The 25,720-nt window shown below is 43.1% G+C and overlaps 1 protein-coding gene across 3 annotated transcripts in view; it reads left to right on the forward strand.

Moving 5' to 3' along the window:
- The first annotated feature begins 344 nt into the window (after positions 1 to 344).
- NSUN3 (NOP2/Sun RNA methyltransferase 3) overlaps positions 345 to 25,720 on the forward strand; it is a 141,258-nt gene continuing 115,882 nt past the window's right edge. Inside the window, exons 1-2 of one of the 3 annotated variants that reach the window (XM_069204932.1) lie at positions 355 to 427; positions 7,603 to 7,712. The gene's annotated coding sequence lies outside the window, so the exon portion shown is untranslated. Of the gene's footprint in view, positions 428 to 7,602; positions 7,713 to 25,720 lie in introns of all 3 variants that reach the window. The other 2 variants (XM_069204933.1, XM_069204931.1) reach the window with 2 other exon arrangements.

Raw genomic sequence — 25,720 nt, forward strand, 5'->3', positions numbered from 1 at the left:
GTGGCTATTATAAAGGGACATAATCCGAAGTGACACTTTCAAAAAATGAAACATCTGGCTCTCGTGTGTAAAACTATCTCATTGTCGCGAAGTGCTCTTTGATGCATTTGGGGCAAGTATGCGCTTTATAAAACTGCACTTAAATGTTTAATGTGCAGAACAAAATAAAATGTGTGCAGCTTCCTTCCTGTTTCTACAATAGTTTCCTCCATTACGGAAAAAAAATAATTTGCTGTGCCTAGCTGCAAAGAGTTGTCATTGCCAATGCTTGATGGCCGCAAAATTGATGACTACACTGTGGATTTGTTGTAGTCCTTTTTCTGTTTCTTGTATCCCAATGTATTTCTTCTGCATCGGAACTGAAGCGGAAGTACAATTGTAGTGTGCCCGGTGCGAGGGAAAGGCGAAAGAGTTCATGCTGCTCCAGGTAATTAATGGATTCGGTGCTGAGCTCACTAGAGAGGCGAAACATTTCGTTCGGTATTTTTTGGAGGGATGGAAAGTGAGGGGAGTTTTGAATTCCGGTCTCTTGTAGCCCCTTAAGGTTCTCTGCAAGTGCTGCGCTTTCTTTGACAGTCCGGAGCCCGCCTTTTAAGTGCAGACTAAGAATGTACTGCTGGTCAATTTAGTGCGAAAGCGATGTTAGTACTGTTTAGGAACCGTTGTATTTGGGAAAATGTGTTTATGTAATATCTAGTTGTTCATAATCGAGTACGAAGGGGCACTGTGAGGACCAGCGATCGCACCTCATGCTGCTTGCATCGGTACAATGTTTGTGTTGAAGTCATGAAAAACACACTTTGTCAGCCCCGTTTTCGGATGGAAACTCGAGGGGAAGGTCCCGATGGGCATGTTTTTCTTCACTTTGTCTTACAGTTTTGGCTCATCGGTTCTCCCTGCAATTAAATGGAAGAGGTGGACGGAAGAGTCCGTTTTTCTGTTGCGATGTTAAAACAACTGTATCTTTTTTTGTGGTGTGCATAAAGGACTCCAACACCCGTGGGCTTTCGTAAATGTGGGGATTTGTTTTGGATCCTGCACAAGGACTAGGAAATGAGGCACATCAATTACGCCGTAGAAGTTGAGACACTGAAGGGGAACCGAGCTAGAGATGAGAAGGTATGGCTCCTAGAACCCATGCACAAATGGAGCATGGACATTCTTGTTTATCTAAATCACGCAGCAAATATCATCCTACGATATGAGACCATGTCTTTAAAACCGTTAACATGTGAAAACATTTCACATTGGAATATCAGTTGATATCACCGCATTGATAAGTATTTATTACAAGTGACGTACTGAGCAACATTCTTGCCACCTCTCTGATAACACAACAGTGTTGTTTGAAGGCTAACGGGCAAGTCCATTGGTATATGTACCCTATCTGTGGCCTACATTATCATTCTGCCCGTGGCAGCCAGTAATTTTAGGAGGGAGGGGGGTGGGCGGGAAACCCACTCACACTTATTCATTCACAAACGCACGCACATCCATTCGCATCACTCCTCAACATTCAAACATACACTCATGCACCAAACATTCATTTAAAACACACACACCCTTACCTTCAGCTCTGAGGTCCCAGGAGGGTTGGGACTGCTGCAGCAAGAGAGGGAAGGCAGCAGTCCCAATTTCGTCACAGAGTGGGACGCGGTCAGTGAGACTTCTGACTCCTTCACACTCTGTGACGAGGTGTCACTGATTGACACTCGCCCTGGGCGCTTCAGGGCTTAACCTGAAGCGCCCAGGTCGAAGTCAATCGGTGATGCTTCCCCTTTCAAGCCATGATGTCATTTTTCCCCATTAAATTGAATGCCTTGCCTTTAATTGTTGCCAGTGATAAGGGCTCTTATGACAGTTAGAAACCACTTTTTTTGGCAGTTTTATTTAGAGAAAAGCAAACCGTTCCCAAGGACACAGGATTACTTCAAAACACACAAACTATGTTACACTTTTTGTCTGTCAGCACAGGGACATTTGCAATGATTCTCAGGTTGTTGAACCATGGCTGAGATTAGAATCTGGTTCCCAGGGGGTGTAGTTTCCGTTAGTGAAACAAGTGCAAGTGCAGTTGCACCACAGCACATAGGCCTGAGTAATAACATCACAGGAAAAAAAAAATTGTTGCCTCTGATCCAGGGGTCTGACATACAAATTTCCCATTTACAAAAAGTTTTGATATTTTATATTATGATCTGTTTTGTATGTCTTATTACTGTGTTGGTGTCCATAGGTATCTGTAGGTACTCTTTGTCTTCGTCCCTTCTTGGGCGGTATGCCTTTAGTTTGACAGTGTGCTTTCTAACTTATCTTTGTATAAGGATGTGGATCAGCAGAACCCTTTAAAGAAGACGTTTCCGATTTGGTTATTGTTCCTCTCCGTGCTTCCTCTGCATGCACCCTGGCGTTCTGCCATATGTATATAATGGAGGGCAGGTGGCTGTGGTGGCTTGTTTTCAAGGCCTAACGGGCTGCGCCCCTAGCCTTTTCTGGCCTCTCTAGTGAAGCATACATTTTAATTACATGATGAAAGTAAAACATTTTCTGCACAACATTTTCGGAGTGAAAGTTGTGCACTTTGAAAAGCCCCACTGCGCCTGCGTCAGTATGTGGCTGAACGCTGCACAGTAGGGCTGACAAGGCTTGCCCACGCAAAGCCCTTACGTTTTCTCAGAACGCAGTGACGTCCCTGCTTATCTCCTCCTCCACCAGAAGCCCTGATTGTAAACAGCCTGGAGCGTTGTTTTTTCAGCCAGGGTTTCTTAAAACTTCATGTCACTCCGTTATTATTCTCCATCCTTTCCTATTTACTCAAATGGTGGGGTGTGATCAGAAGGGTCTATGTACCAGAGGTCACATTTTATTAAAAGAATATGGCATTGTGCAAAGAAAATCCCCAGTCTGTGGCAGAGAAATGGAATAAATACAATAAATAACTCCATCCAGAGCTCTCTGGGAGACAGGAGTGTGACCTGAAGACCTCAAGTCATAAATAGGCCAAAGACAACCCTGCACACAAGTAAGTTGGAGCTCTATCTGTTTTACAGACAATAAGAAAATAATCTGTTATCTCAGCTCTCCTCTCCTTTCACTGCCTCTGTAGGTGATTTCATCTCTCAAAGGCAGTAATGGTTCCAGTAATTTATCATGGCTAGTTATTGTTTTATTTCTTCTGCAGACTAATGACGTGAAATGTCATATTAAACATGTAATCTGCAGCTCAAATAAACGTGTACCTTTTATCACTGAAACTGCTGGATACTGGGTGGGTGAGGCAATGTATGTTTGTTTGAATGTGTTTGCAGGGCTTGACAGAGTGGCTGAGAAAATGTGGGTGTCTGTGTATAAGAGTTGTGTGAATGGCAGTGGATGACAATGTGGATGAGTAAATTGGTAGGTGACCAAAGGCAGTGGGTGAGTAGGTGAATGGAAATACGTGGGTAGTGAGGCTCTCTCACAAGGTGCAATTCCGTCTTGTATTTGTGCCCCACCACTGCTTTCAGTCACCAGCCACCACTGGCGGGCGGTTCAGGCTATTCGTAGGTGCTCGTTGTTACTGCCCCGACTCGAGCAGTATGCCCTCATATTATGGCAGTGTGCTTTCTGACCTGTGTATTATAAGATTATCTATTAGCAGAATCCCTTTAAAGATGGCGCCTCTGGTGTGGCTAATTTTCCTCTCTCTGCTTTTTGGCGTTACAACACTTTCGGTTCTTCTTTGGTGCCCGTTTTGTATATAATGGTGGGCTCTATGTGCGTTTCACCTCTCGTGTTGTTAGCAGAGCGACTTTGACTATGGTGATATCAGCGGTCTGGCCCTTATACCATTTCATCAGGTAAGGCATCACTGAGGTAGGTTATGCCGCTAATATTTAATTTTAGCCATTCAGAGAACCTATTTTGAGAAGTTCGGGAGTTGTGTTCACACTAGGGCATATTTATGAGCCCCTAGCGCCACCGGTGCGTCACTTTTCACAAAGCTCTGCCGGTGCTATGCCATGCGCCGTATTTGCAAGGTGGTGTTAGGCCACTTTTTGTGGCTTACTGCCACCTTGTAAATACGACCCCTTCACATGCAGCCCTTTGCGTGGATGGGGCATACAATGGGTCTTGCTGTGGGCTTGCTACAGCAACACCCATGGCATTTCGATGCTGCCTCAGATTTATGAGTTTTCGTAAACCTGAGGCAGTGCCAAAATCGTGGTGTTATCAAGGCGCAACAAGGAGAAATACTTTTATTCCTCCTTGTTTTTTGCTTTTTCTATATGTGCTACATTCTGCAGCACGCATAGAAAGAGCAAATGCCAGACATAATTGTTTATTTGCGGGATGGTGCCCCTTCCTGCACATAAACAATAATTTTAAAATGACGCTTTGGCACTTCTGTGTGTGCTGCGTTCTACAGCACACAGAAGTGCCAAATCGCCATTAGTGATTGTTTATGTGCCGGAAGGGACACCTTCTTGCACATAAACAATCACACCCCGCAACTCAGACATTCTTGAACGATGGCGCAAGGATGCTTGCGCAGACAGCTACATTTAGTGCCAGCGCAGGGTGCAACACAGGGGTGCGCCGTATTTAATTAAATACGGCGCATTCCCTGCGTTGTCAAAATGACGGAGCGCGGCGCTGCCAATTTTTTGTGCAGCGTCGTGCTCCGTCATTTTCCTATAAATGTGGGCCTTAATGTAATATGGGGATCTCCCTATTAGCTGGTCATTATCTTTGTAGTATATCTATGTATTGTTCCATCTTCTGTAATATGCCTATTTTTCAGGTTTCATCACTGTGGATCCTATTTTTGAAAGAGTCAGAGTTCAGTTTAGGTAAAATGTAAAATCCCAGGTCAAACAGGATTACTTTAGAAGCCATCGAAGAGTGATTTCGTGATCATCCAACTACCTTAGACGTCATTTTCTCATCTGTCATCAACAAGGTCTTAAAGTCATCAGCAGAGTTTAGAAACTGTGCCTGATGACTTGCAGGTGACTTGATAATTAGCACTGATGACTTGCAGATGACTTGAAAATTACCATAAGGCTACTTCTCACGGTAACATTGTTCCTGATGAATTGAGGATGAGCACGTGATGATGTAACATGGAGAGATTGTTCCTGACGACTTTAAGACAGCGTGAAAATTAATAGGTGATAACTTTAGAAAATTAAAATTTTGTCTTCACTTGAAATGTTTCTAAATAATTAAAGAATGATTTGCTAATTACTTCAAAAACAAATGAACCATTTTGAGTTTACGTTACCAAAATAAAACTTGTGCAGATTTGTTTTAGAAATACCTGGAGACATTTTGCAGCAGGAGCGTAGCTTTTATTGGTGCAGTGTCACCAGGCACAGAGGGGCCCACTGATCACTAATTATTGCTGTACTTCACAGTTCAAACAGCTGCCAGGGGGGCCATTTACATCCTTGCACTCGAGCCAATTACACACTGGCTATGCTACTGCTTCACAGCTTTTAGGAAATTATGCAAAATAAAATGTACTTTTAAAGTCTGTGTGATCGCGCAGCTCGCAAGTTGCAATCGTGATTTAACACAATGGGAACAAATTCATCTCAACAAGATAGCTCAGTGTCTTGAGTGCCTGCTCTATTCATCTGTGCGTATCCTGCAGGGCTGGCTTTAGGACAGGTGTCGTCCTGTGCAATAGTTTATTTTGGCACCCCTTCCCCCCTTATATCCCCTATAACCTCCTCCTTGGTTTCACTCACTACCACCCGGCAGATGTGCCCCTCATCTCTCCCCCGCTGCCTTTTCGCATACATTCATGTGTTTTAAAGCACTTGTAGAGGCTGGCTTTACTAATCCACTCAGCTAGCCACATAAAATATAGGGGCATATTTAAGAGCCCCTAGCGCCATTCTAACGCCACATTAGTGTCATTTTTTTACACTAATGTGGCGTTAGATGGCCAAAAACGCCGTGCCATATTTACTAAGAGGCGCAATGCATGCATTGTGCCACTTTGTAACCCTTTGCTCTACATTATGCCTGCACTAGGCAAAATGTACGCAAAGGGGGCATCCCCCCATTAGGGATGCCAAAAAAATGATGCAAAGAAATCTGTCAGATTTCTTTGCATAATTTTTTTCCGGCACTTTTAACACCTGCTCAGAGCAGGCATGAAAAGGAGGCTTCCATTGGTTGCAATGGGCCTCTGGGTGCTTTGTAAGATTAGCATCATCATTTTTGATGTAATCCTGCAAAGTGCCGGATTAGGGTAAAATATTCTGACGATAGTCTACTAACTACTGCCATGGTGTGCCGTATTTTAAATATGACACACACATGGTGGTATTAGGGGGGGCACTAAGGGGTGCAAGAAAAGTGGTGCTGCACTTTTCTTAAATATGCCCCATAGTTCTGTTTTTTGCAGTAGGCATATTAGCCCTGTATGCTACTTTATGTTGAGTCAAAGCTGCCACTAGGCAAAACTCTCATCTCTCTCTCTAGCAGGAACATTAATCACAAGAGCTATCTTGACATTTTAATTGTTTCCTGAAGTCTGGACGCACAAGTAACTTTTCAGCAGGTGCTTTTAAATTGCAAGTTTCAGAAGTTATTGCTAAACACAGCACCCTCCCCCCCCCCACCTCCTGAGGTCAGCACCTGGTGCGGCCGCACCACTCGCACCGCCCAAAAGCCGGCCCTGGTATCCTGCATTCACTTAGTCCAGTTGCAGAAAGGCTAATTACATATGTTCTAGAGGTCTGTTTTTAACCTGCATGCTGTCTTCCATCCTCAAGAAGCATTATAAATGAATTGCGAGTCTGCTTTAGAAATGTGTGTGTTACCTGCAAATGAGAGGTACCAATCACCATCAGTGGGTCATTTAACTCACTGCAGAGATATATTTGTATGTTATTGGCACAGTTCAACCTCGTTACAATACCTATGTGCATTGAGTGTCTGCTGCAGAAATCGCCAGGTAACTTGCATACACATCTTTCTGACTAAAATAGATGGCAGGATAGATGCATTTGACATAGAAATCAGTCTGTAACGTGCAGGTCCCTTTCCCATCCTAACATGACATGAGTTGATGAAGTCTCTGCTACCCCTGTTCCATTGTTAGTATGCTAGTTCTGTTCATCAACACACCCCTGAATAGATGTAAACAAGCTGCAGTTCATACTCGGTCAACAAATGCCTGTAAATGCAAAGGAAGCTGCAGAGATTTGTAACCTGTTTGATTCAAATTAGAATAACATACCTAGTAGTCCTTGGGTTGGGGAGGGGGGTGTTAGGAGAGAGAGAGAGACTATGCTTGTCCTGTTTGCCTTGGTGAGTTCCTGTCTTAAATTAAATGTAGACAATCTTATACCAAAATTGGAGTAAAAGTGTCTTCCTGTGTATTTTACAGCAACATTTAGCACAATAGTAAACTGTCAAAAATAAAGCAGTTTTAATTGTAAATCATTTAAAATGAAAATATAATCAGTGTGCCACTGGGTGTAGTTGTAAAATACCAATTCATGTTAGGCCACAATTTGTTTTTTTCATAAAGTTGCTGAGAGGGAGCAGTTGCAAGCTCTCTAAAATAAACTATGGTGCCTTCTGTATTTCTGTATCTCTTAGTGTTAGCCTGTAGGTTAAAAGAACTTAAACATCATGAATTACCTTTGCTGCATTGGATATCGGAACACTGCATTTGTATCCCAACCACAAAAAGACATGATTACATTTAGGTGAGATTATTATTATTTTCTTTTTTTTTATCATACAAGGTTATTGTTTCACTTTCCTTCTTGGACAATATATACATCAATGAACATTTAATAGATACTAGTTGAATGTCCTTGCTTTATCTGTCTTTAATCCAGTTACCAATCCCTTTCCCCTTCTCTCTGCCACTTATTAGTGAATTCTTACATTCTCTCTTTCGCTATCGGTCTCCAATTCTCTCTGCAACTATCTAGCCAGGCCGCTCCCATACTGCATATTTTTGTCATCATACCCCCGTCACCCTGTATTTTGTTTGTGGCTATCTTCCTCTTACTCGCCCATTTTGTCACTATCTCAACTTTCTTGCACCCTTCCTGTCATCATGCTTGCCAGTCTAACATTCTAGGTCCCTGTCTTTGTCATCATTCTTTCTTTCTCTCTATTAGGGTCACTCAAAATTTATTTTTGTCACATACTATTTGTTCTCCATTTCTTTTCTATCTCTGCATTATTTACTTGCTTTCTGCTCCTCTGTGCATGTCACTTACTTGTTCTCTCTCCAATTCTATCCTTTTCTCTGCAGCCCATCCTTGCTTTTATTTCTGTTACTCATAGTTCCCATCTATATCAGAGTAGGTTTATTACACATTTTATGTGCAGATTTTTCTGTGAAAAATGCATCTTCTGTCTGCCGTCCCTTTATAAGAGTGGGAGCTGCTGCCCCCCTCAATCCAGATCCAAGATCTTTTGACCAAGGAGGGTTGCTCCAAAGAGAGCTCAGAGGACTACTGCATTACCAGGGCCGGTTTGCCTTAACACACAGCTCCCCAGATGTAAGGGTACGTCACCTAGAGTCCCATTTAAAGAAAGAACTGCCTGACATGTCCTGGTGTCCTGCTGAGCAAGAGGGAAGGAGCAAGCCAATCACGCAGAAGGAGGTGGAGCTGATCAACCGTTGTGACATGGTGCAGTTGACCCCTCAGAGACTCAAAGCCCATATAATTGACATCATGGAGATGGACCAGTCCCAGAATTTCTCAGAGGAATCGCACCACTCCTGAAGCACTCTCAAGTGGTCCCCGTTGTCCTCCTTCCCTTCGGTGCAGTTGTGACACTTGTCAAAATGTGTTCAGTTGGCTTGCCTGACTGAAGCCAGAATCAGCATTACCGCATGACACATTCTATGTGCTTGCCAACGTGGCTTGCATGACTGCTGCACTGTGGTAACTGTACCCATGCAGTCCAGCCGCCCTGAAGAAAACTACAAAAGCATGATGCTCAACCTAGATTCCAACTTGCCCCTTTGACTGATTGGCCATTACTCACACCGAGACTGCAGAGCAACTTGTTCTGCTTCAGAGCACAAGGTTGTTGCCATAAAGCACTGTTTGTCAAAGTATTGCCCGACAACTGTGGCACTGAATAACCAAACGCTTGATTGAACTTTTGTCACCTGTACCCCAAAAGCATCTAGAAGTTGTGACATCACCATGCCTGGGAAATAGGACTGCAATGATGCCTTACCAAGGGAAGCCCCAACTTTACTACCATTGAGACTCAAGAATGAAAGACCATAGCCAGGCAAGACCACACAGCCTGATTGATGCTGAAGGTCACTGAAGCACAAAAGAAGCCACTGCCTGCAAACTGCCAGAGAGGCCCGTGACACTTAGCTCAATTGTTGCTAACCCTTGTGAACCCACCTGGCTGCTGCAACCCTCTGACACCCAATAGAAGATATCTGAAAAACCTCTTGGGCTACCTCACCCAGCAAAATACTGCGTAATAAGAGAGGAAGAGAGTAGAACCAGCCCTGGGACAGTAGATGCAAATGGTCAAGTAGACCCTGACTGTGCCATGGCCCACAAATGGGGTTTGACAGTCGGAATCACATGCATAAACAAAAACCAATGACAACTTTTTAAAGTCTGTCACTGTGCCACACAAATATTGTTTATTGCTTCGCATGTGGAATCTTTACTCGAACCCTCTCAAATCTCTTGTGAGTGGCCCAATCTTTGCTCCTATTTGTCTTGCTGCCATGATGATGCCTTCACAAGTACTAGGCAACAGCGTGGCCCTCTTAATTCAAAACAAAATCAATTCAAATTATGATGTTATTGTAAACACACACACCTTACTAGTCTCCCTCAGGGAGAGAAGGCCAGAAACCTCTAGGATATCTCGCTGAGCCAGCTTACTGATATGTCGATTCCAGAGATAATCTCAGCAATCTCCAAACTAAAATCGGGATCACTATATAGTCCATGTCCTCCCTATACCTTAAGATCAGTGATGCCTGCTCTTGCCACAACTCTATGCACTTCTATCAACTACTCCTTTAAGTTGAACATTGTTAGTCAGGTTTACAAGATAGGCACCATCATTGCATTCATGCAAAAAAAAAAAGAAAAAGCCAGCCTGGATCCTAACGAGACAAAGATGGAGCTCTATCACCCTTCTTCCAGTTTTTTCTAACATATTGGAGCAGTTTAGAGCTAGATGACTGACCAAGCTGCTTCAACATCTTGAGTTCCTTGACTTATCTCTGCAATTAGAGAAAGCTAGAGCACTGAGAAGCTTTAGTTGATAACACTTGAATTAATTCACTCTATTTGTGCTTAGGGTACCCTTGGTGGCCTTCTAATGTTGGATCTCTCATTAGCAGGGACACTGTATTCTCATTAACCAATTTAAAGGGATAGTCCTTGTTCGACCAGCATGTTCATTTGGCCCTGGGCTGTTTTTCATCCTTTCTCTCAGACCCGATACAATATTCTTGATGCTGCCATTTCGATTTGAAGAGAGGGTAGCGAACTGGGAGTGCCACAAGAGTCAAACTTTTTTTTTTTTTTTTTATATCTATGCCCAGCCCCATGGAGAGATGATTCGAAGCTTTGGCTTCTAACTAGTATCCTGGTGATTACGTCCAAATTTTGATCATGTTCCCTAAAACATCCTGTGGCCCTGTGATCCCATATCCAGTTCTGCACTGAACCAAGGCATCTATCCTAACTTCGATGCTGCCCGAAATTAGTATGACTGCTTCCTGTAGTAATAATTTTCCATGCAAATTGTAAAACGCAGGCACCCTCAAGAAATGTTGCAAGTGAGGCAAGACCCCCAATGTGTCTTGAATTGTTAGACTTTTGTATGAGGTCCCCTTCAGAACTATTTGTAAACGTTATGACTTTTTAGCCGATACATTTAGAAAATATGTTTTAAACGTACATGGGGCAGACTTCCGAGCGTTTATTCAGGCTCCCCCTTGATGAATCTTGCTATCGGGCCCGCGACGCTGTCAGCCTGAGGTACTGAAGCAGCCCTCTGGATGATCATTCAGGCTCTCCCCTTTGGAATAGTATACTGCTGGGCCGTGATGTGCATGGGGGTGGGGGGGTTACCCTGTGGCAGTTCACGTGACCTACATTCAGGCTCCCCCATGTAGAGCAGTGCTGCCGGGCCCACAGGGAAGTCAGACACGTGGCCCGGTGATTCAACAGGTGGTGTCGGTGCTCACAGACCATGGCTCCACCCCCTCACTCAGGCCTGAGTCCAAGCGTCGACTCATAGTGTGCATAAGATCACTGTTACTGGGTGAGGTGCCGTCTCCATCAGGTCGGCAACTCCAGTATTCATCAGGTTGGGTAGGGCACCACCACCAGTCCTCAGGGGCAGGAAAGGGGGACGGCTGCCTTGCTTTGTTTTTTTTTTTATTGTTTGCATGTTATATTTATCAATAAATGTTATTTTCTTAGGTTTGTTTCTCTGTATTGTGAAGCAGTCTTTCTCAATGCATAATAATGCATGCATATCTAGTGAACATCTTTGCCTAAATTTAACAAGTTAAAAGTAAGCAACAATAGTATTTATTAAATGGTGCAATTTAGCTTCAGCTGCACATATAGTAAGAAAACATGTTCCAAGTTGTTTTATCATTGCAAAAATATCTTTTTGCAATTTTCTCAATATGGTGGTTTTAGTGCTTTCTATACTCCATTATAATGGAGGATGTTTTCCAAATTGTGTTTAGCCCCTTAGCTGCTGGGCCTTTTCCCCCCCAGTGCTGAGCCCTTTTTTGGCTATTTGGGGTAGTTCGCGCTTAGGGCTTCATAACTTTTTGTCCACATAAGCTAACCACGCCAAATTTGCGTCCTTTTTTTCCAACATCCTAGGGATTCTAATGGTACCCAGAGTTTGTGGTTTACCCTGGAGGAGACCAAGAAAATAGCCAAAATACAGTGAAAATTTAGTTTTTTCCAAAAAAATGGGAAAAAGGGCCGCCGAAGAAGGCTTGTGGTTTTTTCCCTGAAAATGCCATCAACAAAGGGTTTCTGGTGCTGAAATCACTATCTCCCCACCTTTCAGGAACGGGCAGACTTGAATCAGAAAACCACATTTTCCAACACAAATTTGGCATTTTACTGGGACATACCCCATTTTTACTATTTTTGGTGCTTTCAACCTCCTTCCAGTTAGTGACAGTAATGGGTGTGAAACCAATGCTGGATCCCAGAAAGCTAAACATTTCTGAAAACTAGACAAAATTCTGAATTCAGAAAGGGGTCATTTGTGTAGATCCTACAAGGTTTTCATACAGAAAATAACAGCTGAAATAAAAAAATATTGAAATTGAGCTGAAAACAACAGCCATTTTTCTTTATGTTTTACTCTGTAACTTTTTCCTGCGATGTCAGATTTCTGAAAGCAATATACCGTTTTGTCTGCTGGACTCTTCTGGTTGCGGGGATATAAAGGGCTTATAGGTTCATCAAGAACCCTAGGTACCCAGAGCCAATAAATGAGGTGCACCCTGCAGTTGGTTTTCATTCTATACTGGGTATACAGCAATTCATTTGCTGAAATATGAGGAGTGAAAAAGAGGTATCAAGAAAACCTTTGCATTTCCAAAATGGGATCAAGATAAGGTTTTGAGGAGCAGTGGTTATTTGCACATCTTTGAATTCCGAGGTGCCCATACTAGCATGTGAATTGCAGGGCATTTCTCAAATAGACGTCTTTTTTACACACTCTCTTATATTTGGAAGGAAAAAATGTAGAGAAAGATAAGGGGCAATAACACTTGTTTTGCTATTCTATGTTCCCCCAAGTCTCCCGAAAAAAATGATACCTCACTTGTGTGGGTAGGCCTAGCGCCCGCGACAGGAAATGCCCCAAAACACAACGTGGACACATCCCATTTTTTCACAAAATACAGAGCTGTTTTTTTGCAAAGTGCCTACCTGTGGATTATGGCCTCTAGCTCAGCCGGCACATAGGGAAACCTACCAAACCTGTACATTTTTTAAAACTAGAGACCTAGGGGAATCCAAGATGGGGTGACTCGCGGGGCTCTGACCAGGTTCTGTTACCCAGAATCCTTTGCAAACCTCAAAAAGTGGCTAAAAAAACAAGTTTTCCTCACATTTCGGTGACAGAAAGTTCCGGAATCTGAGAGGAGCCTCAAATTTCCTTCCACCCAGCGTCCCCCCAAGTCTCCCGATAAAAATGATACCTCACTTGTGTGGGTAGGCCTAGCGCCCGCGACAGGAAATGCCCCAAAACACAACGTGGACACATCACAGAAAACAGAGCTGTTTTTTGCAAAGTGCCTACCTGTAGATTTTGGCCTCTAGCTCAGCCGGCACCTAGGGAAACCTACCAAACCTGTACATTTTTGAAAACTAGAGACCTAGGGGAATCCAAGATGGGGTGACTCGCGGGGCTCTGACCAGGTTCTGTTACCCAGAATCCTTTGCAAACCTCAAAAAGTGGCTAAAAAAACAAGTTTTCCTCACATTTCGGTGACAGAAAGTTCTGGAATCGGAGAGGAGCCTCAAATTTCCTTCCACCCAGCGTCCCCCCAAGTCTCCCGATAAAAATGATACCTCACTTGTGTGGGTAGGCCTAGCGCCCGCGACAGGAAATGCCCCAAAACACAACGTGGACACATCACAGAAAACAGAGCTGTTTTTTGCAAAGTGCCTACCTGTAGATTTTGGCCTCTAGCTCAGCCGGCACCTAGGGAAACCTACCAAACCTGTACATTTTTGAAAACTAGAGACCTAGGGGAATCCAAGATGGGGTGACTCGCGGGGCTCTGACCAGGTTCTGTTACCCAGAATCCTTTGCAAACCTCAAAAAGTGGCTAAAAAAACAAGTTTTCCTCACATTTCGGTGACAGAAAGTTCTGGAATCGGAGAGGAGCCTCAAATTTCCTTCCACCCAGCGTCCCCCCAAGTCTCCCGATAAAAATGATACCTCACTTGTGTGGGTAGGCCTAGCGCCCGCGACAGGAAATGCCCCAAAACACAACGTGGACACATCACAGAAAACAGAGCTGTTTTTTGCAAAGTGCCTACCTGTAGATTTTGGCCTCTAGCTCAGCCGGCACCTAGGGAAACCTACCAAACCTGTACATTTCTGAAAACTAGAGACCTAGGGGAATCCAAGATGGGGTGACTCGCGGGGCTCGGACCAGGTTCTGTTACCCAGAATCCTTTGCAAACCTCAAAAAGTGGCTAAAAAAACAAGTTTTCCTCACATTTCGGTGACAGAAAGTTCTGGAATCGGAGAGGAGCCTCAAATTTCCTTCCACCCAGCGTCCCCCCAAGTCTCCCGATAAAAATGATACCTCACTTGTGTGGGTAGGCCTAGCGCCCGCGACAGGAAATGCCCCAAAACACAACGTGGACACATCACAGAAAACAGAGCTGTTTTTTGCAAAGTGCCTACCTGTAGATTTTGGCCTCTAGCTCAGCCGGCACCTAGGGAAACCTACCAAACCTGTGCATTTCTGAAAACTAGAGACCTAGGGGAATCCAAGGAGGGGTGACTTGCGGGGCTCGGACCAGGTTCTGTTACCCAGAATCCTTTGCAAACCTCAAAAAGTGGCTAACAAAACAAGTTTTCCTCACATTTCGGTGACAGAAAGTTCTGGAATCTGAGAGGAGCCACAAATTTCCTTCCACCCAGCGTTCCCCCAAGCCTCCCGATAAAAATGATGCCTCACTTGTGTGGTTAGGCCTGGTGCCTGCGACAGGAAAAGATCACACAACGGTCAATGTTGGTCCTTACGTGAGGCAGCTGTTGACCCTGGGGTGATCCATTCCTGACACAGACACTAGGTGTAGGCACTCAAGTGGGGTAGTGTTTTTATCAGGACAGGTGAGGAGTCACTGGGTGGTAGGAATATTGTGGATCCCAGCATATTCCTGTAGTTTGTGTGACAGAAATGCGAGAAAAATTTAGGTTTTTTTCAACATTTCAGCTTTGCAGGGTATTCTGGGTAAGAAAACTTTGGGGAAGCCACACAAGTCACACCTCTGTGGACTCCCCCGAATGTCTAGTTTCCAGAAATGTTTGGGTTTAGTGTGTTTCTCTATATGGCCGCCGAATCCAGGACCAAAAACACAGGTGCCTGCCTTACAAAACCAGTTAGTTTTGCCATGGATAATTTTGATGTCTCCACAATATGATTTGGGTGGTGGAATTTGGGGCTGAACTAAATTGGGGCGCTCCCAAGAGAGCACTCTCTCTCTGCTTGCCGCCGCATTCACCTGCTCTCTGGGTTGACCTAACCCACTATTACCCAGTTGCACAAACAGCTTGTGAAGGGACAGCAGGACTGTCCTCATCACCTCCCTCATAATGTACTGGAAGAGGAGTTATCGAATGGGACTCCTCTGACTGAAAAATCACTCCCAGAGTCTGCGCCATTGTCCTATCCCTCAGATGCTGTCTCAGTATCTGATGTCTCAGTCTCTGATCCTATGTCAGAGCGGTCCTCTATAACCCGAGTGTAGGCAGCAGTCATCCATCAAGATGCCATCTCTGCTATTGGCTAAACTGTTGCTCTAAAACACTAGCCTACGTAGACAGTCACAAAATCGATGGTGTGTGAGATACGTGCAACAGTAGAGGCCACCTTACCTGCGCTTCTTCCCTCAATCAGCACGTACTTTCAAGACACTCAAAAAACACCTTGTAACATACCATTCGTCACAGTCTTTAGCACCTCCTGCGCCCAGTCCAACAATCATTATTGGTGCTCCCACTCCCTCCTCCTCGGATTCCCTCATTACCACCCAGCAAAAGTGCCCTTCATCTCTCCATAGACTTTGCTAATGTACTCAGCTATTTACATAAAATACAGATTTGCTCTTTGCAGTAGGCATATAAACCTTCTGCGCTTCTTTATGGCACTAAAACTGCCACTAGACAAGTCGGACCCTTTTCCCCCCAGGGAAACCACACACATATTGACAAAAGTGATATATATATGACAGCCAATCACCTGAAACTCAACTCAAGCAAAACCGAAATAATCCTCTTTGGCCCACACAAAAACACCTGGGACCCCTCATGGTGGCCCACCACGCTAGGCCCTGCACCCACCCCCGCCAACCACGCACGCAACCTCAGCATCATCCTAGACTCCTCCCTCTCGATGACCCAACAAATCAACGCTCTCACCTCCTCATGCTTCAACACACTCCGTATACTGAAAAACATTCAAATGGATCCCCACAGAGACCAGAAAAACTGTCACTCACGCACACATCAGCAGCAGGCTTGATTACGGAAACGCCCTCTACGCCGGCACCACTCTAAAACTCAAGCGCAAACTACACGCATCTAGAACTCAGCAGCACGACTCATCCTCGACCTCCGCCGACACGAACACATCTCTCCACACCTCAAATCCCTCCACTGGCTCCCCATTGACAAAAGGATCACCTTCAAGATCCTCATCCTCGCACACAAATCACTCCACAACACAGGCCCTGCCTACCTCAACGAGAGTCACCTTCCACACCCCCACACGAAACGTCCGCTCAGCTGACCTCTCTCTCGCCTCTGTCCCCCGCATCAAACACACCACCACCGGGGGCAGATCCTTCTCCTACCTTGCACCCAAAACCTGGAACGCCCTCACAACCCACCTTCGCAAGACCCAAAACCTACTTCTTTTCAGGAAGGGCCTCAAAACCTGGCTTTTCGAACAGTGAACCTCCCAGCCCCTTTCCCTCCCCCACCCCCCCCCAAGCGCCTTGAGACCCTCACAGGTGAGTAGCACACTTTATAAATCTCTTTGGTATATATAGATCTACCTCTATATATATATATATATATCTATGTACATAGATATATCTATAGATATATCCATGTACATAGATATATCTATCTACATAGATATATAAATATAGATCTATATATAGATCTATTTTTTTTAGTTGTTGTATGGTTTCCTTGGGGGCCAAAATGGCCCCCAGGGAAACCCTACAACATCTAAAAAAAAAATTGCCCCCACAGGGGGTCACCCTGCCCACGGGCGACCCCCTGTCATTTTTTTTATTTATTTATTTTTTTAAAAACAATCCCCTGGGGGAGGGAGGGGCGCGATCGCGCCCCCCCCCCCCCCCGGGGGCACCTACCTTTTTTTTTTTAATTAATTATGCCCCCGGGGGGGCGGCCCGTTTTCCGAGGGGGCCGCCCCCCCAAAGTGAAATCCCTGGCGTCTAGTGGTGTTTCCTGGCCCCCGATCGCAGCTGTGCTGCGATCGGGGGGCCAGGAAACACTTTGAGAAGGCCTCGTAAGAAAGGGGAGACTCTCCCCCTTTCTTACGAGGCCTTCTCAAACTGTTTCTGGCCCCCGATCGCAGCACAGCTGCGATCGGGGGCCAGAAACAGTTTGAGAAGGCCTCGTAAGAAAGGGGAGAGTCTCCCCTTTCTTACGAGGCCTTCCTGAAAGTGTTTCCTGGCCCCCCGATCGCAGCTGTGCTGCGATCGGGGGGCCAGGAAACCTGAAAGTGTTTCCTGGCCCCCGATCGCAGCACAGCTGCGACCGGGGGGCCAGGAAACACTTTCAGGAAGGCCTCGTAAGAAAGGGGAGTGTCTCCCCTTTCTTACGAGGCCTTCCTGAAAGTGTTTCCTGGCCCCCGATCGCAGCTGCGATCGGGGGCCAGGAAACACTTTCAGGAAGGCCTCGTAAGAAAGGGGAGACACTCCCCTTTCTTACGAGGCCTTCCCGAACGTGAGAAAGGCCGTTTTCCCCATCAAAGCAGGAAGCGGCCGCAAGGCTGCTTCCTGCTTTGATGGGGAAAACACCTTTGCAACGTCAGCGCGCTGACGTCACAAAGGGGCGGGTGGGGGCGGGGGGAGACATGGAAGCTTCAGTGTCTCCCGGGGGGGGTTTAAAAAAAAAAAAAAATCCTCGGGTGCGACGCACCCGAGGATTTATTGATACCCTTCCTGGTGTCGGCCACTGGTCGTGACCCGCACCAGGGAGGGTGTGTGGGCGTCGGCCAGTGGCCGACGCCCGCACCTAACAGGTTAATACTTTTCCCAGTGTTGATGTTTCCTTTGGTAACATGTTTATGTAATGAAATATAAATTTTGCTTTGTAATTGCTTAATGTGTCATTTTATTCAGCTTAAAGAGAAGTCCATTGTTGCAGTTTCGTAATTCCTGGTGGTGTCTTTCTTGATTATTAGGTGTGCATTCACCAAGAAAATTGTTGGAAAAGCTACAAGTTAAAAATCTTATTTGCAGATGAACCTCCGGGTGTACTATGTTCTGTAAGTGCTAAGCTTAATATGCTTACACTCTCAGTGGTAATAATTTGATTTGTTAATATGGTATTTAGAGTTCCTGCTGGTAGGCTGTGTGATCTATCAGAATGATCATTTTACATGACTCCCCTCACGGACATCGTCAGATCTCAAAATCAACATCATCTCTTATGCTAACGACACTCAGCTTGTTCTATCACTCTCTGCCGACCCCACCGCTACCAAGACAAATTTCCACAACTGCATAAAGAACGTCTCAGTATGGAGGAAGGAGAACTACTTAAAGCTGAACACAGACAAGACGAAAGTTCTCAACTTCAGCAAAAACACCATCCTCTGTAATGAATCCTGTTGGCTGTCGGAACTCGGCCCCACCCTCACACTGAAAGACCTCGCCCGCAACCTCAGCATCATCCTAGGCAGCGAACTCTGTAAGACGTCGGGTCAACTCTGTCACCTCAGACTGCTTCCACAGGCTTCGCTTTCTACGGAAAATTTTCAAGTGGCTCCTCATCGACAGAAAAAAGACAGTTACTCATTCCCTCATTGCCATCAATCTTCACTATGGCAACGCACTCTATGCAGGCACCACCACAGAACACACGCAAAGGCTCCAATCAAGAACGTTGCCACCAAAGTGATTCTCAACCTGCCCAAGAGATCCACATCTCCCAACACCTGAAAGACCTCCACGGGATCCCAGTCCAGAATAGATTCCACTTTAAGCTCCTTCCCCATGCCTACAAACCCCTCCATGACCAAGGACCCACCTACCTGAACCAATGTCTGCACTTCCACCACCCCTACAAGAACCTCTGCTTAGCACACGCTCCTGCCACGCCAGAGATCGTTCCTTCTCTCCTCTCGCCACCAAGGCCTGGAACGCTCTCCCCTCCACCTCCATACCCCTCCAATGCTGACCAAATTCAAAAAGGGCTCAAGACCTGTCTCTTCGAATAAGACCTTCTCCAATTTCCTGGACAACCTCATGGGTGATAAGCCACACTCTACAAATACTCGATTGATGGATCTGTAGTTTGTGAAGGTTCACGATTAATTATTAGTCCATATTCTTGAAACATTTTTCTACTTATTGTTAGACACAGTGCTGCATGTTCGACTTGATTTGGTCTAACATTTTTGGAACTGTATAAAGATTTATAAGATAATTTTCTCTTTGTTCTAATAGGAATTTTTTATCAGAAATGTTGCTGGGTAATAGTTAACAGTTGTCATAACATCAGCAGATACATTGACTACTGTACCAGATAATGATAGCATAGAGGCCTGTGGTTATCTAATTTTAATTTGTATTACTAGCATTCTATGTGAAACTAATCTCTGTTCTAAATCTTGCAAAAGTAGTTGTGTGGAACTTTTAGAAATGTCATCCAATTTAAAAAAAGAAGTGGGTGGTGTCTTTATTTTTTTATTTTTTTGTGATGTAAGTATAGCAAGCGTCACTTTTTTGTTTTAATTTGTGTTACATTTCATTGTATAAATATTGGATGTTAAAAAATGTTTTAAAGGATTGTTTGTCATTAGCAATTTCAAATTGTACAAATGTATTCTGGTCCATGTAACTTTTCTTTGTGAAAGTGAATAAATTTGTGTTGTGTGATCTAATGTTGTCATATTTTTTTTTTGCTGTGAATGTTGAAATGTTTATTTTTTTATGTTTTATTTTTGACATGTTATCTCCAAGTGCCATAATGTAGTGTAAATTGTTCTGTTCCCAAGTATTAGCTGGTTTATAGTAGTTATGTAAGACAGACAAACTACAATTTGGTAGGCATTGTTTGTATTTCGAAAGTTTGCTAATATTATTTAGGGTCCTCGTGATATGTTGCTTGTATAATTGTATTTTTTTATTTTATTTTTTTGTATAAAGATAGTATATTAATAGTCTTTTCTTTATGGTATTTTTGTTTTCTGAAAAATAAAAGGTTTATTTTAGTATTTACTTAATAAATGAATTTGATAGAATGTAGGTGTTTGTACAGAATAAGAAAGTGTTAGTAGAAGCTATTGAAGTTGAGTAATCTTTGTGTATAGGGTTGACCATAAGTAATATATGAATGTGTGTGTGTGTGTATATGCATATATATATGTGTGTTTGTGTGTATATATATATATGTATATATATATGAATGTGTGTGTGTATATATATATATATATATATATATGTGTGTACATTTCTATGTCTCATTTTCTTTCTTTATCTATGTATCTCCCATATTACCTCACAATTTATATTACCCAGCGTTGGTTGCCAGTGACTGATTATAGTTAAGACTTTGTTTCCACAGAAAATGGCCTCTTTGGCGTCACTTGCCAAATCTTCACAAACCCTCCAAAAAATTGCTCTTTTTATCTCGGCTCCTTCCTGAAAAGTTTACAGTGTCAAGGAGGGGCTTTTCACCATGGAATTTCCACAGAGATTTTTGAAAAGTGCTACAGTCAAAACAGCTGAACGGAATTACACCAAATTAGGTACACTGTTATGAACACTGTTAGCTCCTTGCCTGCCAGTATGAGGGCAACTGCATTGATCCCTCCCAGTGAGAGCAGAAAAGCTCCCACCAGATGGAATCACAGATCTTTTTCCCTGCCTGCGCTGTGATGGGCTTGGAACTGAGGTCTGCTCCCCATGCAGGAGCAGCAGAAAAGCTGCTCCCACCATGGGAGCAAACAAGAGAAGCCAGCTCCCCAGCACCAAAAAGGGTGCAGGCAGGTGAGCTTGCATGGCACAGAGCCATGGGAGCGGGTTACCCACGCTGCCATTATTTATTTTTATATAGGCACACACACACCACACACACACACACACACACACACACACAAAAGCACATGGCCGTGTGGGAGAGTGAGTCGGGGCATAGCCACTCATTTCATATTCACTAGCACCCCATAATGCCCTCCAAGGGCTTTAAATTGTTATTTTTGATTCCTGGTGGTGTCTCAAAACGGGACTTGGGTAACTCCAATTATTTCTTTAATGGTGTAGACGGCTGCAGTAAGTCTCCTGGCTCATTAAATCGATGACACCAGAATAGCTTGCCATATTCTTTTAACCCCTTTGCTGCCAGGCCTTTTCCCCCTCCTGTACCAGGCCTTTTTTTGGCTATTTGGGGCAGTTGACGCTTAGGCCCTCATAACTTTTTGTCCACATAAGCTAGCCAAGCCAAATTTGCGTCCTTTTTTCCAACATCCTAGGGATTCTAGAGGTACCCAGACTTTGTGGGTTCCCCTGAAGGAGGACAAGAAATTAGCCAAAATACAGTGAAAATTTCGTTTTTTTAAAAAAAAATGGGGAAAAAGGGCTGCAGAAGAAGGCTTTTGGTTTTTCCCCCTGAAAATCGCATCAACAAAGGGTTTGCGGTGCTAAAATCACCAGCTTCCCAGCTTTCAGGAACAGGCAGACTTGAATCAGAAAACCCCCAGGGGGGGCAGAAAAGGCCTTAAAAAAAAATGCCCCCCCAGGAGCGACCCTTGCCCAAGGGGTCGCTACCTTATGCCAATTTCCGTTTTCAAAAGAACTCCCTGGTGTCTAGTGGGCGTTTCAAAAGCCGGATTGCTTTACAATCCGGCTTTTGAAACGCTGAGAGAGACTTCAAAGGGAAGGAAATAGATTTCCTTCCCTTTGAAGCCTCTCCGGGCCTCCTCCACGTGATCGGAAGAGAAATGCTTTGCATTTCTCACCCGAGCGTGCTGGAAGCTGAGCTTCCAGCGCGAAGGAGGAGGCCCCTGATGTCACAGTGGGGATGGGGGGGGGGTCGAGGGTGGAAGGGGAGGTGATTCTCCTTCCACCCGCGACCGGGGGGTGTGGGTTGGGGGCCCATGGGGGGACCCGGTTCCCAGGTGCAGGACGAGGTGATCTCTTCCAAGGCACCCAGGAACCGGTGCCTTGGACGAGATCACCTCGTCCAAGGCACAGAACCGGTTAAAGCACTGCAAGCTCGAGCTCTACGATCTAAAGCTGAAATGCAGAGCCTCCTAGTGGTGGGTTCTATGGCTCCATTTGGTGGCCAGAAAAATATTATAAAAAAAGCCTCAAAGACTTGCTTTTTTTCAATGAAATTTTATTTTAAAAATTTTTTAGGTCAATAACTTTTGGAAAAAATTTTAATGTGTCAGTTTATAAAATATACATTTGATTATAGTTTTTGGTGATCTTATAACAAAAACAGTAGGTATGCTTTGCGTATGTTGATGTGCTGACCTAATGAAAACGCCAATAGGCCCACTGATCAGATGACAAAGCCAAAGGTCTGTCTTACTTAAAATTACATCCTTTATATTTTTACATCACACAATAACATCCTCTGAATTTTTACATCTCACAGTGAGCTATGCACTCCCATGGGGGCTGAGTGCCTATGGCCAAGCCCTATGCCCCTCCCCACGCATTTGATGAACATCTTACTTCACATTAAAAACAAATAGAAACTGAAGAAAACAAAGGTTGAAGTGACGGTATAGTATTGTGAAAATGGCAGTTTAAACATAATGTTACAAACTAATAAAAACACTTCTGCCCTCACCATGTACTGCTAATTACCTCACTCGTTATAATGTTCTATGACATCATTGATAACATAACTGCAACATCTGGAATGACATCATTGATGGCAACACTGTGCATGGCGAGGGCGCGAGTTATAGTTGTTTTAGGGCATGAGTTATAAGTACTTGAGATAACTATAATTGGTGACTTCAATGGTTTGTTTGAAACTGTATATTAAAACTGCCATTTTCACCTAAGTATAATGCCACTATAACTTTATTATCTATATATATTTATAGTTATGATGTTTGTAGCTGAAAGGATGGGAATTTTGTGGATATGCTTGCGCACACAGTGTTGAGCTTTGAAACTTTTCCACAAAGATTTTGTTTTTATGTTTTTGTTCTTAGCTGTGTACATATTAAAATGATTGTAATGAACTTCAACATTTGCTGAGACAGTGGGGAGTAATTCTTGTAAATAGTATCATAAAATGTGTTCTTTAATTTTCCTTTCATTTGTGCATAATTTTGGCATCTGTGATGCTTATTTGTATTCTTTGCTACATACATTTAGTGGGCCTGGTTATAGTCCTACGGTTTTAAGAATGCTGTGAGAAAAAATTGCATTTTAAATGTACCAAAATATAGTATTCAGTAATTAGAGAGAGAAATGTGGAAATATTTAGAACTGTCAAATCTTTCAAATATTACAATTTGTATGTGATTCTTGGTATAATGTTGTGAACCATAATTTCTTCATGTTATCATGTGTTTATATATAGTTTCACTGTTTGACATAATACTTAAATGTAACCAGTAATTTGTATCAATTGTAATGCTTTTCTGCAAAGAAGGCATGTATTAAGTATAAATGTTATTAATGATAAGTGTATTCTGTATGTACGTAAAATTATTTGAAAGTGGTAGATATGAAAAGCTAGCTCACCAAAATACTTGAATTTATTTGTGAAATACATTTTGTAAATTTATCACAAGCAAACCTTTGTATTGTTCTTAAATGTAAACATGAAATTTTGTCAATAAAATTGGGCACAAGTTATCTTTGGATTTTGCTGTATTGTATTCAGAGGATTAATATGATACATGTATAATGGTAACTTCTAAGCTCTACTTTCAATTAGCGCTGTTGAAGATTAAATTAGTGTAACTTTGGTCAATGTATTTTGTATACAATATGTAGGAAAGTTAGACTTATTAAAAATCTCACTCTTGTTTTAAAGTTTGCAAAAATAATTTAAATTCACAAAATGATATTTAAAATTGATACATTTACTAAGGGTATTGGAGATATAGTGAAGGCAATGTATTGTAATGTGGCTGAGTAGTTTCTGGGTAAAAATGAAAGATTTATTTTTCTTTATAATAATGATTGAAAGTGTCTTTGCCGTGTTAAAATGATTTCTTTTGACTTGTTTGTATTTCTTACATTGCTACAGTAGGGCTAGAATGGTGATAAACGTATGTGGGTTAATGTAAAGGGGTAATATAAAAAAAGAACATAATCCTGACAAAATATATTGGCCAGTGCTAATGGAGCTGGAATGACAGACATAAAGGTTTGATTTAGAAAAACATAAAAGAAGAGGAACAGGGCGAAAATGTTCAAAAAAATGAAAGTGCAAGGACATCTTGCATTCGTAGCTTATAACTATGAAAAGATTCATGTCTGTAGTAGGCCTATGTTTGTGGGGTAATGTGAAGGAGTAATATCGAAAACAAACATAATCCTGAGAAAGTGTATTGGCCGGTGTTAAAGGGGGCAGAAGAATGCATATGTTGAGGGTTGAAATAGAGGAAGATGAGATACCGGCACAAACTTTCCCCAAAACATTTACAGTGCATGTTTTCTTATCTTATACGTATAAACTGCTCGTGTCAGTTATCGGCCTAGGATGGACGTCCAGGATATAAAAGAGGTTAAGGTATTAACCAGCCCCCATCTACACTTTTGATAGTTGTGAGGACCGGAGTGTTCTGATTTTAATGAAGGAGCAGCCCAGAGGCATTGGATGAGGAATGCTGTGTGGTACGCAGAGGAGGGAAAGAACTGAAAGTCTAGATTGGTCACATTGTTTTTGTGTTTTATTGTTGAAAAAAAAATGGTGTTTGCCATTGAGAAGGAGATGTGGAATGCAAACGCCTAGTATGTGAAATAAACATAGAGGTTATTTTTTGAGAGAAGGCTTCAAATGTACTGATGCAATTTAATGAAAGCGAAGGGGCATTGAGGCAACAGACAGTAAAAACAACATAAAGGATGTAGACATAAATGGTGATGCTTTGAAGATCTAGCTGAAAGGACAGGCTGAACAGCCTGTGTATAAAAAAAAGATAAGAACAAGATTTAGTCCCAATGTAAAGGAGCAATATGCTAAACGTATATATTGAGAGAGTGCATAATTATGTGTAAATCAAGAGGAAAGAAGCGTGCATCAAGGGAAGAAATAGGAATGAGAAGCAAGAAAAACAGGCTCAACTGTTTTTAAAAAGCAGACATCTGAGGAGCACAGAGACCACCTGTGGTTTGCTTGTAACTATGCCTTTTTTTTTTTAGGATGGCTCGTGTGGGACAACACTGGCCACCTATGAAATAAACTCAAGATCTCAGTGATCTGAGTGTAGAAGGTTACATCATTCAGTGAGAAATGCTGTGTGCAGTGGTGGTGGATAAATTACTACCTGCATTAGACACAAAATGTGTTTGTTTTCCTTTTTTTTTCTCTTTTGCAAAAATGAGTTTATGCTTGCAGCTGAATAGAGTAATTCGAACCCATACTATGTAAAGTAAACATGTATGTCATGTTATGGGTGAAGGATTCAAAAGTATGTGTTAAACAAGCTAAAGGAATGAGGCGTTGAGGCAACAGACAGCAAAAGGAGCACAACAGATGTTGACAAATGGGGGAAGGATTTTAAAATTGAGCTAAA

This window comes from Pleurodeles waltl, chromosome 8, assembly GCF_031143425.1.
Source record: "Pleurodeles waltl isolate 20211129_DDA chromosome 8, aPleWal1.hap1.20221129, whole genome shotgun sequence".
Classification (NCBI taxonomy): Eukaryota; Metazoa; Chordata; class Amphibia; order Caudata; family Salamandridae; genus Pleurodeles; species Pleurodeles waltl.